General features: G+C 36.8%; 1 protein-coding gene across 1 annotated transcript in view; it reads left to right on the top strand.

Moving 5' to 3' along the window:
• LOC309810307 (contactin-associated protein-like 2) overlaps window positions 1–15,736 on the top strand; it is a gene marked incomplete at both ends in the record, with an annotated part of 946,489 nt that overhangs the window by 168,825 nt on the left and 761,928 nt on the right. The window lies entirely within an intron of this gene.

The raw sequence follows: 15,736 nt of genomic DNA on the forward strand, positions 1-15,736 counted from the left end.
GGTGATAGATGTTTGGACACTTGAAACAAAATTGGAAGAGCTTAAGCTGATGCAAATAGCTTTGCATAAAAAAGGGGAGGTTGGGGAGGGGGGTATGGAGCAGGGGAAGTCCAGGAAAGAAAGGAAGAGGAGGATTTTCTCTTCCTCCTCTTTCTGAGAGGGAAATGCTCAGTACTGTTTGACGTAATCCTCCCTCCATTTTCTCGTCCAGTGGACATTAAAACCTCTTCTGGTCATCGTGGCTTGTGGGATATATTTATATAGCAAGTGATGCTATGAAGTGCTGAAACTTGCTCTAAGTTATGCAGAAGATGGGGAGAGAGGTAACCAATTGGAGGCCAGTTATTTCCATATTTACATGGTCTGCTCCGTGGTTTGGAACTGCTAAAGGTGCCAATTGAATGAGAGTTTTAAATCCTAAATACTATAGAAAAAAATACCATCGATATCACAGTAAACGAGAGCTATCATACAAAGAGTCCCAATCTGCTACATATAATGGAGTTTATTGATTTGGTTAGCATATGCTGTAGGATCTAGGGATGGCAACATGAAGTAGCTGTAGTCCCTGCCTTTGTAGAGTTGGTTGAAGCAAGAGAAGTGAGTATTTCTAAATGTCTGGTGGTTATAACTTCACTTCATAACACACCAGTGAAAAATACCATGATGTTTCTCTGTTCTTTATCAGAATAATTTTGTGTCTTATTCTGAGCTCCAGCTAAATACTATAGCAAGACCTTCAGACTTAATGAGGTCTGGGAGCACTTCTACCTCTGCCTGGTGTTGAATAAATAGCCAGGAAACTTACATGGTACCTAGAAAACAAGGCAGATCTGATGCTTAGTCTGTGGTATTCACAGACTAAGGTCAACCTTCATAGTAACCATTGCTCTTTCTGCTGTAAGGTGGTGTTGTGATATCTACTCCTCTGCCATGTATTGAAGCCTTGGTCCGCATGACCACAGAATTTCAAGTCCACCTTGTATTGTCATCCTATAATCAGTTAACTAACCAACTGGAGGTAATGGAATTAGGTCAAATAGATTTTCACCACGAACAAGATCAATGGATCTGTTGATTCTTTTGAAGAACTAAGGTGTTTTATTACACTCTCAGTTACCAAGCATTACTATAAGTGTGTAATAATTGAGTTAGTTTTGTATCAGCATAAGAATAGACAAATAGAGCAGTGTAATGGAATAGAAAGTCCAGAAACACTTCCAAACATTTTAGATATACATATCTCCATATCTTTCTGTCTGCCTATCTATCTATCTATCTATCTATCTATCTTCCACTGCAATTCAGTGGGAAAGATTGTCCCTTTCAATGTGGAAAGATATGAAACTTGACAGTGCCTCAAAACATACAAACATTAATTTGAAATGGATCATCAAACTAAATGTGAAAACCAAGTTAGTAACATTTCTAGAAGAAAACATAGGATGATACCTTCCTATCTTTGGGCATGCAAAGATTTTTTTTTAACAGGGTACCAAAAGCACTACTTATGAAATTAAAGTTTGATGAATTGTTGTTACTTAAAATTAAGAATTTCATTCCTCAAAAACCACCTTTGAGAGAGATAAAAGGAAGCCGCAGAGTACTTGTGTACAGGATATGTAAAGAATTCCTGTAATTTTTTAAGAAAAATATAGGCGAATCTTATGTTTATGAAGTCACAGAGATCTATGGAATAAATGAGTCGTTATAATATCTCAAGGATCTCTAGTGATGCCTCCTTTTCATTTCTGATTATGGATAATTTTTTTTTCCCCATTTTTTTCACCTTGAATAGGATTTAAAAACAAACAGCTACAACAACAAAAGCCAGGCTCAGACTTGGGGACCTGGGGAGGCAAAACTCCTTTCTCCCTTGTGTTATAACCACCCATCTTTATAACCTCCCTCCTTTCAAAGTTCTCTTGCTCACCTCTGGCTGGATCTATTTTTTCACATCCATCTCAAATAGCTCCTGGGTAGAAGGTGGTTTTTTTGAGCTTGCACCCAGAGGGACACCCAGAGATAGAGAGCTCAGGGAGAGGAGAGTTCACTTAATTATTTTCTTGGAATAGAATTAAGGCAGAAATAGCTCACATTCTTTCAAGGTGGAACAAGAGGTAAATTAACATTATACCATGTTATCCAGAGCATATGCTTGGGTATTCTACATGAATTGTCTTATTTGATTGATTGGCCAGAAGATTCACAAGAAGAAGATAGTTCAACAACTACCTGTGTTTTTTGGGTGAAACTCAGCTGAAATCCCACTAGAAAGAATTGCTGTGGAAATCTGTAAGGCAATGAGAGAGAATAGCTTCATTTAAAGCCACCATGTTTATCTAGTGATCAAAGTCTTCAACTTTTAAAGAGACTTTATAGCAGCTGGTGAAAGAGAGCCATGCTGGAGGAAATAGCAGGAGTGTGGAAAGAGGTAACTAGGAAGGGATCATTATCCTACAATAAAGGTAAGGGAAATTTTACATAGGTGGCATAGGTATGCTAACTAATGCATGCCAAGAGGGGTTACCAAATTAGATCTTTTATACATTTGAAATTTTATTTCCAAGTGGTGCCAAATTTGTTTTGGGGAAATTATCCAAGATTTATATTACATAATTCATAGTTGACAAAAAACATAATGTTATATGTCAAGTATATCTCAATTATAAAAGAAAGAAACAACACATCACAATACTATTTTACTCTTGAGGTCTTTGTGTTAGGATTAAGTATTAAAGAGAAGAAAATCACTCTTCAAATAACAAATGAAAGGGTCTACAGATTTAAATAATTACTTAAATAAATGTCAACATAATTCATTGCCACTCACTTTGTACCCACATTCCAATGCTTGCAATTACTTGTTCAGATGATTGCCTTTGTTGCTTATATGCATGGGCCATGGACTCCCTGACTGAAGGATGAGAGAAAACCTTGACCAGCTGACCCACAAATGGCTCCATCTCATTGTAGACCTTCCGCAGTGAAGTCCATTTTTACCTTTTATACCCTCCCGTTTCAAACATTACAGTATCTTTTATGTGCTGCTGTCCTTGTAAAAGACAAGAGACTCAAAACATGCCATCTCTGCTGGCATTCATAGCTGTCTCCTCTTTCAGTGTTTATGGCTCCTGTCTTACTTCAGGCTTTCCTTTTACCCTTACTTGGACCATTTCAAGAGTCTAATAACTGGTGTTTCTCACTCTAGTCTTCCTGTTACCCTGGAAGACTGGATTGACAACTGGATTCACTGTAATGATCATCTTTCAATTATAAATCTCATGTTACTCTTCTACCCCACTGTTCACATGATAAACTACTAAGTCTCTTGTATTGTATGCAAGACCCTTCACGGTCCTGAATCAGTGATTCTGGTCCCTAAACATTTAGCACAGAGCCTGGACGTAGTAGTGTCTCAGTAGATAGATGTCCCTGGAGAAAATATATGTGGGAATCAATGAGTGATTAAGTGTCCCCTCCACCAGATGATGACCTGTTCTCCAGACATAGATGAATTTTGCTTGTTTTTGGCAATTGCTTAAAAATTTTTCAACCTAGAATCTCTTCATTAGAAGATTTAGAATTTCTTGATTACAAATAATTTCATAATTCTCTTGATTCATCCATCTCATTTTGCTCAGTTGCTTTGGTAATCATCAATAATAGCAGCATTAGTAAGTGTAATATCAAAGGAAGGTAATTTTTAAACAATTTTAATATTTCAAAAATATGTTGTTTTATAATCAGTTTTTACTCTAATCTATTATTATGTCATTAGAACATACTCATTGAAGCAGAATTCCAGGGCCAAAGATTATATAAACTTTAAGGCTTATGTTGTATACTGTAAAATGGTTCTGTTAAACACATCAGTTCAGACCCAGATTGTTTAATGCTGTAACCAAATGACTACATGTAATGGTTATAAAGAAGAGTACATTGTTTTAAACATAATACAGGCTTAACTTTGTTAGCTTAAAAACCATGAAGTCTCAATTGTCACAAAAGAGAGATTCATTCATTCAATAAACATTTCTGGAACACTTTTAATGTGGTAAATAAATAAATAGAAATATAAGGACTACAGTTTAATGGAGAAGGTGATTATTTAAACAATCAAAATGCATAAATTAATTTGGAGTCAAGTAAAAACACTTGTCCTTTAAAAATAATATGGTGCCCTCCAGGATTAATCTTTAACAGCACTTGGTAATATTTCTCAGAATGTGTTATCTTGTGATTTGCTTTTTAATTAATTTAACAGACATCACAGGTCCACAAAAGGAGTCTCACACCTTCACTGACAAGATATTTTTAAGCCATATTTAGTCATCATGACCAAATTTATTATCAAACCTTAGCCCTGACACCAAGCAATTTCTATGTATGTTATTTATACTTTAGTTTCTATTTACATCTGAATAGTGTCAAATGACCCCATATGGTTTCAAGTATTTTGTACAGAAAACACACCGTAAGATTATTGTTTCGCTGTATCTAACATTAGACTATTTCGTTAGCAAAATAATTTGCCACTTTCTGTCATATTTTAATTCCTATCTAAATTGCGTTAGCTCCTTAGCTTCAAAGGCCCCAATAAAAAGGTGAAAAATAATGTAAAGTATTTAAATAAGCTTTTAGTTTTTTATAAAAGATATGCTTTTATTCCATCATATATTAAGGAAGAATTCATGAAAACAAAATAGAAACATATTTCGTAAATGTTAAGCTAAAATTGTTGTATTTGAGTCTTTATTTTTTGTAGTTTTGTTTGGTTATCTTTTCCAAGGAGAAATATTAAATGAAATATACCCACTAGTTCTTATAATTTCTAAAAATTTCCCCTAGAAATCTAATACTTTAGAGTCAAATTTTCATAAATTTTTGACATTTGAGGTTATGTCTTGATATTTTCTTAATTTAATATATCACATTTATTCAGACTTCATGCCCATCTTTATTTCAGATAAATTACTGATAAAATTGGGTTAAATGGTATTTCACAATTTTTTAAATTACTGGCTTATTTTAAAAGTGTTTTAGGGCTTCCCTGGTGGCGCAGTGGTTGAGAGTCCACCTGCCGATGCAGGGAACACGGGTTCGTGCCCCAGTCCGGGAAGATCTCACATGCTGCGGGGCGGCTGGGCCCGTGAGCCATGGCCGCTGAGCCTGCGTGTCCGGAGCCTGTGCTCCGCAATGGGAGAGGCCACAACAGTGAGAGGCCCGCGTACCACAAAAAAAAAAAAAAAAGTTTTACATTAAAAAGAAGAAAAATTTTCAAAGACCGTATTCTGGAAATTGGATCTTAATCCTCTACCAATTAATCTATGAAAATATGTAATACTTTATGAGTAATCAAAGAAAACAAAATTAATATAACATTACAAAACTATTACTTTTACTCCAGTTGACTAAGATTTTAAAGATGATAACATCCCACTGTCAGCAGTGTCCTGGGAATTGAGTATTCTTGTTCACTGCTGGTAGAAGCGTAAGCAGAGATTTTCTGGAGGTCTTAAAATGTTACTACCTTTAACTCAGCAATTCCACTATTATGAATTAATCCTCAAGAAGTAATGGGCATTTACAAAAATGTTCGCCTGTGTGTGTATGTGTGTCTGTCTGTGTGCATACACACATCCACATACATACAGATGCCCACGTGGGCTGTGATGTGGACAAAAAACCAAAGGCAATGGATTGGGGAGTAAATGGGAGCAAAGACAGTGATTATAGATAAGTCTTCCAAGAAGCTCACCATAAAAGATGGGAGACAGAACAAACTGGTAGCTAGAAGAAGAGATAGGACCTAAGCAATATTATTTATGTTGGGGGGAGATTTTAACCTGTTTAAACAATAATAAGAAAGGACAAGTAGGCTAAAAATAGAGTACACAGAAACGGAAGTGATGGAGGAGTTCACTGAGAGTGTGAGGCTGAGCGTCCACAGTGCAGGTGGAGGGGCGCCCGTGACCGTGGGCTGGGAGGCACTCAGCCCCAGGCTGGCTTGAGAGCAAGGATGGACAGAGGATTTAGCCAGAGGCGAAGCCACAAGTGCTTTTTTGGGAAATGATTTTTTTTTTTTTTTTGCGGTACGTGGGCCTCTCACTGCTGTGGCCTCCCCTGTTGCAGAGCACAGGCTCTGGACGCGCAGGCTCAGCGGCCATGGCTCACAGGCCCAGCCGCTCTGCGGCATGTGGGATCTTCCCGGACCAGGGCACAAACCCGTGTCCCCTGCATCGGCAGGCGGACTCTTAACCACTGCGCCACCAGTGAAGCCCGGAAATGATTTTTAATAACAAATGTCTCTCCTGCACAATATTTCCGAACTCATTCTACTTGTATTATGAAGACTGACACTGTCCTAAGGTTGCCTAACAATTAAAAAAAAAGTTTATTCACAGTCATTCCCAAGCCAAATATGAGGAAAGGAGAATTCATTTATAACCCAGAGCAGGAATTGGTGATCTTTTTTCTGTAAAGGACCAGAAAATAAATATTTTACTTTGCAGGTATACAGTTTGTATCACAACTATAATTGTCCCTCGGTGTCCACCAGGGTAATGCTTGGTTCCAGGAGCCACCAGGGGTACCAGACTCCGCAGATGCCCAAATCTCTTTTATAAAGTGGCACAGTGCAATGAGTACATGACCCACTGTTTCCATGAGGTTCGCATCAGCAGATTCAACCAACCTTGGATCCAGTTGTTTGAATCCAGAGATGTGAAACCCGGGGACACGGAGGGCCGACTGTAGTCACCTCTGACATTGTAGCTGTCAGACATTGTAGCTGTTAGCACAAAATCAGCTGTAGATGATACCTAAACAAAGACAGGTGGTTGTGCTCCAATAAAATTTTATTTCCAAAAACAGGTGGCAGCCAAATCTGGCCAATGGGCCATAGTTTGCTGACTCCTGGCCTAAAACACAAGTCAATGAAAAAATGCAGCGGTAAGCTCAAGCCTTTGCTTTCTCAGGATATTTTCAGGCCATGTTTCAATTGTCATTATATGTTTTATGGGTTAAGAAGATTTTCTTCTATTTATAACTGAACAGGGGAAAGCCTCTACTTTGTGGTCAGTGGGTCTGGATTATAAGGCCCTCCCACTTCTACTGCCCAGTTACTTAAAACTTGAGAGCCTTAGAGGCTGCCGTTGTAAATTGAGGCAGTGACATTGTCTTTAATCTTTACAGATCATAATGAGAATAAAATACGCATAAGTAAATGCTCTAAAGTACCACACTATTCAAACATAAAGGAATCATTAGCACTTGTTGCAAAATCTGAAAAAGTTAGTTCAATGCTCATATGTAAGACCTTGGCATGTTTATATATATATAGTCCCTACGTCATAATTGTTGTAGGCATTAAATGAAATGATATATGTGAAGTGGTTAGCCACAGTGCCTAACATATATTATATACTCAACAAATGTCAGATAACATTATTAATATTAATATTTTAAAGGTCCATTACAATTGTCATATGAATTCTTGACACATGGCACCTGAAAGGACTAAGCCAAGTTATTTCAAGTGCAAGGCTGACATTGTCATCGTGGGCATGGCAGATACAGCAATAAACCCTTCTTATTAGCCCCTCAGAGCTGCTTTGCAAATGGTGTAAGGAATGGGTATGGACAATTGCCATGGAGGCCAGGGACCTCAAAGCTGAGTCTGTAGATGAATATCAGGGGAGAGTTTTCATTCTTCTGTGATTTGGAAGCCATAGTCCCAGAATAAAAGGAAGGAATTGGTCTGATTCTATGGTCACACAGACATAAAGAGACCAGGTGAGTTGATATGGCTACCCCAGGACAGGCTTAAATTAAACCGCCAATGGACTCATCAGCCCTTTGGAGGAACATTTGTCCCTGTTTGTTCAGTATGTGCAGTTTGTTCACCAGACCAGGGAGCGTTCAGTTATTATGTGATTCCACCCCATTAAAGTTCTTCAGGCCACACAGGAGGGGCGTGGTAAGCATCAGCCAGTTTTCCATGGATGAGGAAGAATTTAATGAGGGAGAAATGTGCAGTGCAGGTGCAATTCCGGCTCATGTCTGAGTAAGTATATAGGCAACCTCGGAGGTCAGGTGTGATTCATCCGAAGGAAAAGCATTCCCTACAAGAGTCAACCTACATTTTAAGCCGAGTGCACTTTTTATTTTTTCTTTCCTTTTTTATAATTAATTCTTTTTCAACAGTGACTACATTTCTGTTAATGGGTATTTCTAAAGCTGACAATCAAGGTAAACTCGTGTGTGTATATATATGCACACACACACACAGACTTTTAGGTATTTAAAGTAAAATGTCTAAAGCATGTGGTGTTTTAAACCACTTTCTTCTAGATGGGGCAAAAGATCTTGTAAATCTGGGGAAGTTCTTATATTAATCAGCAAACAGGAGCCACTGAGCCAAATTCTCCTAGAACACAGGTTGCATTAAATTTCAGGGTCCCCTTTCTGACAAATTGGCTGTGGGTAAGAGAAGCAAATCACATAAGATCCTAAACGCTGGTTTAGATGAGCCTTTATATCCTCCCAGCTGAGGACACAGCCATTTGCAGCCACAAGAATGGTTGGGGTACATAGTGAGTTAGTCCATGTACTGCTAATCCAAGACTGTTGTTTCTAGAACTGGAGGTTTTGCTTTTTCCATGTCTACCTAATTCAGTAATGCAGACTGCCTGAATTACTCTTAGGGCAGTGGTTTTGTTTGTCACAAGACATGAGGGGATGCTACTGGCATCTGGTGCTACTAAGTATCCTATAGTGCACAGGACAGCCCCTGCCCACAACCAAGAATTCTGCTAAAATGTCACTGGCACCAGTGGAGATGAATGCATACATGCTAACCAAATTCCCAGAAACTAGTATATATCTCAGAATGTCATGGTTTTCATGTGCAGTGATAACTAGACCTGTCAAGAGGACCAAGATAATGATATCTACTAATGGAAATATTCCTCCCTCTAGAAAAGCTACAAGGGAAGCAAATTAGATGAGAAATGTATTTGCCAAGCAAAGCATCAGTTCTAAAGGAGATAGGTAATCCTCACAGAATGTATCACAAGTCAGGCACTTCCTGAGCTTATGTTTGTTTATTCTTACAGGCAACTTCCTATTAGTCTTAAAGTTTCAGCATCATGCAGAGATATAGGAGTAGAAAATCACAATATAAAGTGATGAGCATTTTAGCAGAAATCAAGTACAGGATGCTAAGGGAACACCTAAAAGGGACTCAGTCCACCTTGAAATTTCACGGGACGTTTCCTGGATAAAATTATTAAATTATCCCTAGCATGTTTTGAAAGTTGAGTAGGTACTTTTCAGCTGAGCAATAAGAGATGGAACGACAGGACAGAAAAAGAAAAAACCTAAAGCAGAGAGACACGTAATCATTTGGTTCATCTTACTGTCTAACAGCATCAGGCTGTGACCACGTGGGGGCGATAGAGAAGCAAGGGGTGCTGAATATTACTGTCAGGCGATTAGAATAATGTCTCCCACAGTATTGGAGCTTTGGGCGCCAAGATAAGCTGTCTCTTCAAACAATTGATATGACTCTAGCGTTAGAGGGACTCATGCAGTTCTACCCCTGTGAGATTACTTCACAGTTACTAACTCAAGATATATTTGAGATCCTTTCACTAGTTGCACCTTGTACAGATGTCTGATGCAATTTCCTGTACCTCTTTCCTAATTTTTCTGGCAAAGCATACATTTGAAATTCTGGATGTCTTAAGGATAGGGAGACAAAACTATTATTTTCCTCTGGAATTTGAGTTAATGTCCTCTATGTGACATCAGTGTGAAGACTACTCAATAAATTAAAAAAAATTTTTTTTTGGTATTTTTTAATGTTCCATCTCTTAACATTCCTCAAATTTGAATAAGAACTTTAAAAATATTCCATCTCTTAATAATTGATGGACTTATAGAAAAATAACAGTATATAATCTTTTAAATATTCTTTATACTTAGCATTTTATTTTTAGTGAAAAAAATTTTATTTTGTAGTAGACTATCATTGATTTACAATGTTGTGTTAGTTTCAGGTGTACAGCAAAGTGATTCAGTGATATATATACATATATTTATTCTTTTTCAAGTTCTTTTCCCATTTAATTACAGAATATTGAGTAGAGTTCCCTGTGCTCTACAGTAGGTCCTTGTTGGTTATCTATTTTAAATATAGTAGTGTGTACATGTCAATCCCAAACTCCCAATTTATCCCTGGCCCTCACCTTTCCCCTTTAGTAACCATAAGTTTGTTTTCTATGTGTGAGTCTGTTTCTGTTCTGTAAATAAGTTCATTTGTATCATTTTTTTGTATTCTGCATATAGGCAATATCATATGGTACTTGCCTTTCTCTGTCTGACTTACTTCACTTAGTTTGATGATCTCCAGGTCCATCCATGTTTCTGCAAATGGCATTATTTAATTCTTTTAATGGCTGAGTAATATTCATTGTATATATGTACCACATATTCTTTATCCATTCCTCTGTTGATGGACACTTAGGTTGCTTCCATGTCTTGGCTATTGTAAACAGCAGGGCAATGAATATTGGGGTGCATGTATCCTTTCAAACCATGGTTTTCTCTGGGTATATATCCAGTAGTGGGATAGCTGGGTCTCATGGTAGTTCTATTTTTAGTTTTTTAAGGAACCTCCATACTGTTCTCCATAGTGGCTGTACCAGTTTACATTCCCACTAAGAGTGCTGGAGGGTTCCCTTTTCTCCACACCCTCTCCAGCATTTATCGTTTGTAGAATTTTGGATGATGGCCGTTCTGACAGGTGTGAGGTGATATCTCACTGTAGTTTTGATTTTCATTTCTCTAATAATTAGCGATGTTGAGCATCTTTTCATGTGCCTGTTGGCCATCTCTGTGTCTTCTTTGGAGAAATGTCTATTTAGGTCTTCTGCCCATTTTTGGATTGGGTTTTTTGGTTTTTTGATATTGAGCTCTATGAGCCCTTAGCAAATTTTGGAGATTAATCCCTTGTCGGCCGAAGAAAAAACATTTAAAATAGTCTAGTGAAATAGAGGTTACCTGATGTTTAATCCCTTGAATTCCAGTGATTAACAAAAGGACTATGGCTTCTTTTTAATTCCTTTGGGCATGAATTTATTATGTTTTCTCCTATGTGCCAATCACTGTGCTCGTAGCCCCTTAGTATGAAACAATATAACTAACCGGGCATCTTCACCCATATATAAATTAGAATGTGGTGAGTTTTGAAGGTATCATTTTGCCTGACAGTATAAGCAAAAAACAGAAAATAGTGATTGATTAACCTTATTTTGTGGCGATGCAGAAATCTAATAAACTCAGAATGTGGAGTAAAATGAAGATAAGAAAATTGGAGTAATCAATATTTCTGGTTGGTGCTTGCTTTCATTACAGTGCTAAATATAATCATCGAAACAAGAAGGCCTAGATGAATGCCATGTTGCTCTTGCCCAGAATTAAGACAGGTGTAGAACACAGTGTCAGGGATGAGAACAGCACTAAGCCGTAGCCTTCACACATGTGATGATTAAAGGTAGATCATTTTCAATAACTTCAAAACTCGGATCCTCAAAGGTTCTGACTGGGCCCACAAGGAAAGACACAAAGAATGTTGGAGGATATGTTTTCTTCAAACATCTCAAACACAGTAATTTTCTGAACCTTCTAAAGAATGTTATGAAATGGATGGAAACCGTGTGAGAAACTCCTGTTGTCGTTGTTTGAAAACTGTAGTAACTCACTCTTTGCACTTATTCTAAATAATGAGAACTCTTTTTGTTGTTCTTAAAATATATGATAAAAATTTCTATCATCTAAGTTACAATACTGTGCTCTATCATTAAAGTAAAAATGGCATCTGTTACAGCAAAGTTAGGCATTAGTTTTTGAAAAGCCAGTATACAAGAATATAAATGCATAGCAGCTAATTAGGGGAAAATCATTCATCTTTGTCATGAAAGTTTTTATTCCTTATAAAAGAAGTACACTTGGAGGGAAACACACATATACACACAGAAATAAAAAATCATATTGCTTTCAAACCCTTGTAACATGGTGATATAGTTACTTCAACCTATTTTTAAATTTTTATAGTTATAACTGTAATTTTATATTTTCTTTCATTTATTACTTAGATCCAACTTTAATTACATATTTTTCATGAATTGATTTTAGATGTTGGCTAATGTTCAGTTTATATATTTATAATGATTGATTTATAACATTTTAAAGATCTTGATGCATATTAGTTTTCTAAAAGAATGTAAAATAATTTTACTGAGTGAAAGATGATAGCTCCATGTTTAAGTTGGGATATCTTTGATTTCTGTGACAGTTGAAATTTCTTCTGTAGGTTAGCAACTTCTATTCCCTCTTTCACAATTTATTATTTTTATGTCTTTTCCATGTGTAAATTGTGAAGAAATTATTTTTCTCATCAAGTTGAACAATATTGGTTTTTAAATTTAGAAATTACTAATAAAATTGTAATAATTCTATTGAAATATGGATATGAATAGGAGACTACAAAGTTACTTGTTCAGAAATATTGCTTACAGCATTACATTAATTGTGATAAATTTATAAACAACATACATGTTCATCAATTAGGGATTGGTTAAATATATTTTGCAGTAACTTATTGTTAGAAAAAAATGAATTAGATTTCTAAAAGATGGAAAAATAAATGAAAAACATAAATAAGAAAAACAAAGATAATATTTTTATAATAATACACAAATCTGGAGGAATATCTACCAATATTTAACTTGCTAATCCCTGGAGGATGAGTTATAAGGGTTTTTAATTTCTAAATTACATATTTCCATGATATTTGAAGTATTTAATCACTTTTATCAACAGAAAAATACCAAGTAGTTAATGTCATTTTGTAGCTTTTCCTAAATTTTCTCATTTTTCTCTTTTATTTAGGGCCCTTTTGATACTTAGATATTTGATAAGGCTCATTTCTTATCTAGATATTTCATTTTTTCTCCTTGTCTATCTGTTCTTTCATGAACACAGCACTGCTAAAGACTGTGTCTTTGAGATATATTTAATATTGTGTAGAACTAATTTCACCTTCTTATTTTTATGTGTGAGAGTTGTCTTAGCTAGACTTACCTATATGTTCTTTTGGGCAATTTTTAGATTACTATGGTTAAATTGTACACACACACAAAGCTCAGTAGACTTTTGATTGGCAATTCAGCAAGCATATTCTTAAATGTGATTAGATATTTTTTACAGTGCTAAAACTTAAACTGTATTTCATTCATCCATGTCATCTTTTTTACAGAAATAGTTGCCTTTAGAGAACTTTTAACTTGACAAAAGCCTGAAACTCCCAAACACAGCTGAAATATAACATATGCAAATGACAATAGATGAAAACGTATCTTTAAATGCTTTATGTAAATGGAGTTGTAATTATTGTCTTTACTGTTATTATTAAGAATGACCCTTAAGTGAAACAGAAAATGGAAACTTTCATATTCTTTCTTCCCTTCCCTTTTTCTGTATTTCTTCCTCCCTGCCCTGTCCCTCCATACCTGCCCCTTTTCACATCTCAAGGGATCAGATTGCCCTCTCACTTCTCAAGGGATCAGATTGCCCTCTCACTTCCTTTATGTCATCTGTCACTAAGACTTGGTATAATGTTGAGGTCTCACTTTCATTCCACTTGACCTGCCCCCTGCCATGTTCTCTTGCAGCCACATGGATTAGGTAATAGACTCTGACCCCCATTCCAGAGTCTGAACCAGAGTGATTCTAAGTTCTGGCTGTACCTTAACGTCATTTGGAGAGGTTTCTTACAAGTATGATTGCCAGTCGTCCACCGTATGCATTCCTCCACATCCCCACCCCTGGATTCTAATCTTACTTGTCTGAGATTCGATCCAGGCATAGGCACTGCCAAAGCTCCTAGGGGTGGACCCAGCCAACTTTACTAACTTTTGGCCTCATCTTGTCAGTATCATCCCATTCCTTTTTCCAAAGTTCTTTCTTCAAGGGTGGGGAGCTGTAAGCCCGTCAGTGAGTGAGCAGCCTCAGGGCTGCCTAAGGCATCCTCTGAGCCAATGAGACTTCAGGCCAGATTTCCCGAGGGCTTCTAAGAGGGAGGAAAAGAAAAGCTTTCTCTCTCTTCGAGAAAGTCTTCTGCAGTGACTTTCACTCTTCCTGAAAAGCTTGGCCATCCTGCACTTACCCTGAAGATGAAGGCTGTAGGGGAGTGGAGAGGCGGGGCTGATCTAGAAGAATTACAGAGAGGAGTCAAAGTCCTACATGGACCTTGCCTGGTCACTCCTCTATGCCTGGATTTTTTAGCTTATGTGAACCAAAATATTATGAATTGTGTCATTTCAAGTTTATACTTCTGCAAAGTAAGGATGTTCTAACCAGCAAAGCTTTCTGTCACACTGACGTCTAAAACATTGATATGGCTTAATATGCTCCTATAACCAGCTTTTTTTTTCTTCTTTTTAATGAATGTTGAGTAGCTTCTTACTAAAGAATGAATCTTTTATGGTAGAATTTCAGGCATCAGTAAGCAGATATGATAGAAGTGGTACTTTCATGGCATTCCTAAAGTGAATTTTATCTAATTAAACGTTTAACAAAAACGTATTGAAATAAGACACAAATTCATATGTCTACTATCTTACTAACTGTATGACCTCATTTAAGTTATCTAATTTCCTTAGGTTTCCCTACCTATATATACCTGTAAAAGGTACATATATCATAGGATTATAGTGAGGATAAAATGAAATAATGTATGGAAAATTTCTTAACACGGTGGCTAGCACGTTAATAAAAACAGGTCATTTCGTATTATTATAGAACGAGGGAGTCCTTACACTATGCCTAAGTGCTTTACTTCTCTTAGCTATAGAACTAAGAGATCTAAAAAGCCCTGAAATCTAAACATAAAGAATTGGAAAATGAAAAAATTTATAGTAACACTGCTGATTGAGTCTCCAGAGGTGTGAGTACGGTCATCAGTGCTTACCTGGCTGACTGATTATTTTGGCTTGATAATTTGTTGATCTATGACTAGAAGCTGATTCTTTACAGAAACAGTCATGGAAGTGCTTCACCTGAACGGTCCTGTCCCATCCTTGATCTAATTTAACCTGTGCTTTATACCTCTTGCTCCCAAGATTGCAGCTCTTGAAAGGCAAGGGAGAAATACTTTATAGCTCCAAAGCAAAATTAGGCCTTGTGATGCTTGAAGACACTGTCTACAGGCCATTGCTCCACTCATTATATCTGTTACCTGTGTGTCTCCCCTTCTGGTGTGAAATGATCAGATGAAGGCTGAGCCCACTTCACCTGCCATAACTTTGGAACAGGACACAACTTCAGTAGTCTGTCTGATGCCTGTCGACATAGGTTTATTGTGTGAGTAAAATCCAAACCCAAACTCACAGGGCACAGAAAAACGATTCAGGAAGGTACATACATACCATTGCACTTGATATTAGTAGAATTTAAAAAAAATGAGATTATGACTTAGTACTATTAGTCTGTTCTCAGGAAGCAAAGAGCAACTGATAAGAGACTAGGAATAAGTTTGAGTCAGCAGGGATTTTCAATCAGAGAAACTTTTCACCGTCAGTTAAAGGTAGGCTCCACTTTTAAAATGAACTATAAGTTTTATGAGCAATAGGTGCTGTGACCATACTGTCAAAACAAAGATGGCCTGATA

This window comes from Mesoplodon mirus (assembly GCF_964341445.2).
Source record: "Mesoplodon mirus genome assembly, chromosome: 9".
NCBI classification, from domain to species: domain Eukaryota; kingdom Metazoa; phylum Chordata; class Mammalia; order Artiodactyla; family Ziphiidae; genus Mesoplodon; species Mesoplodon mirus.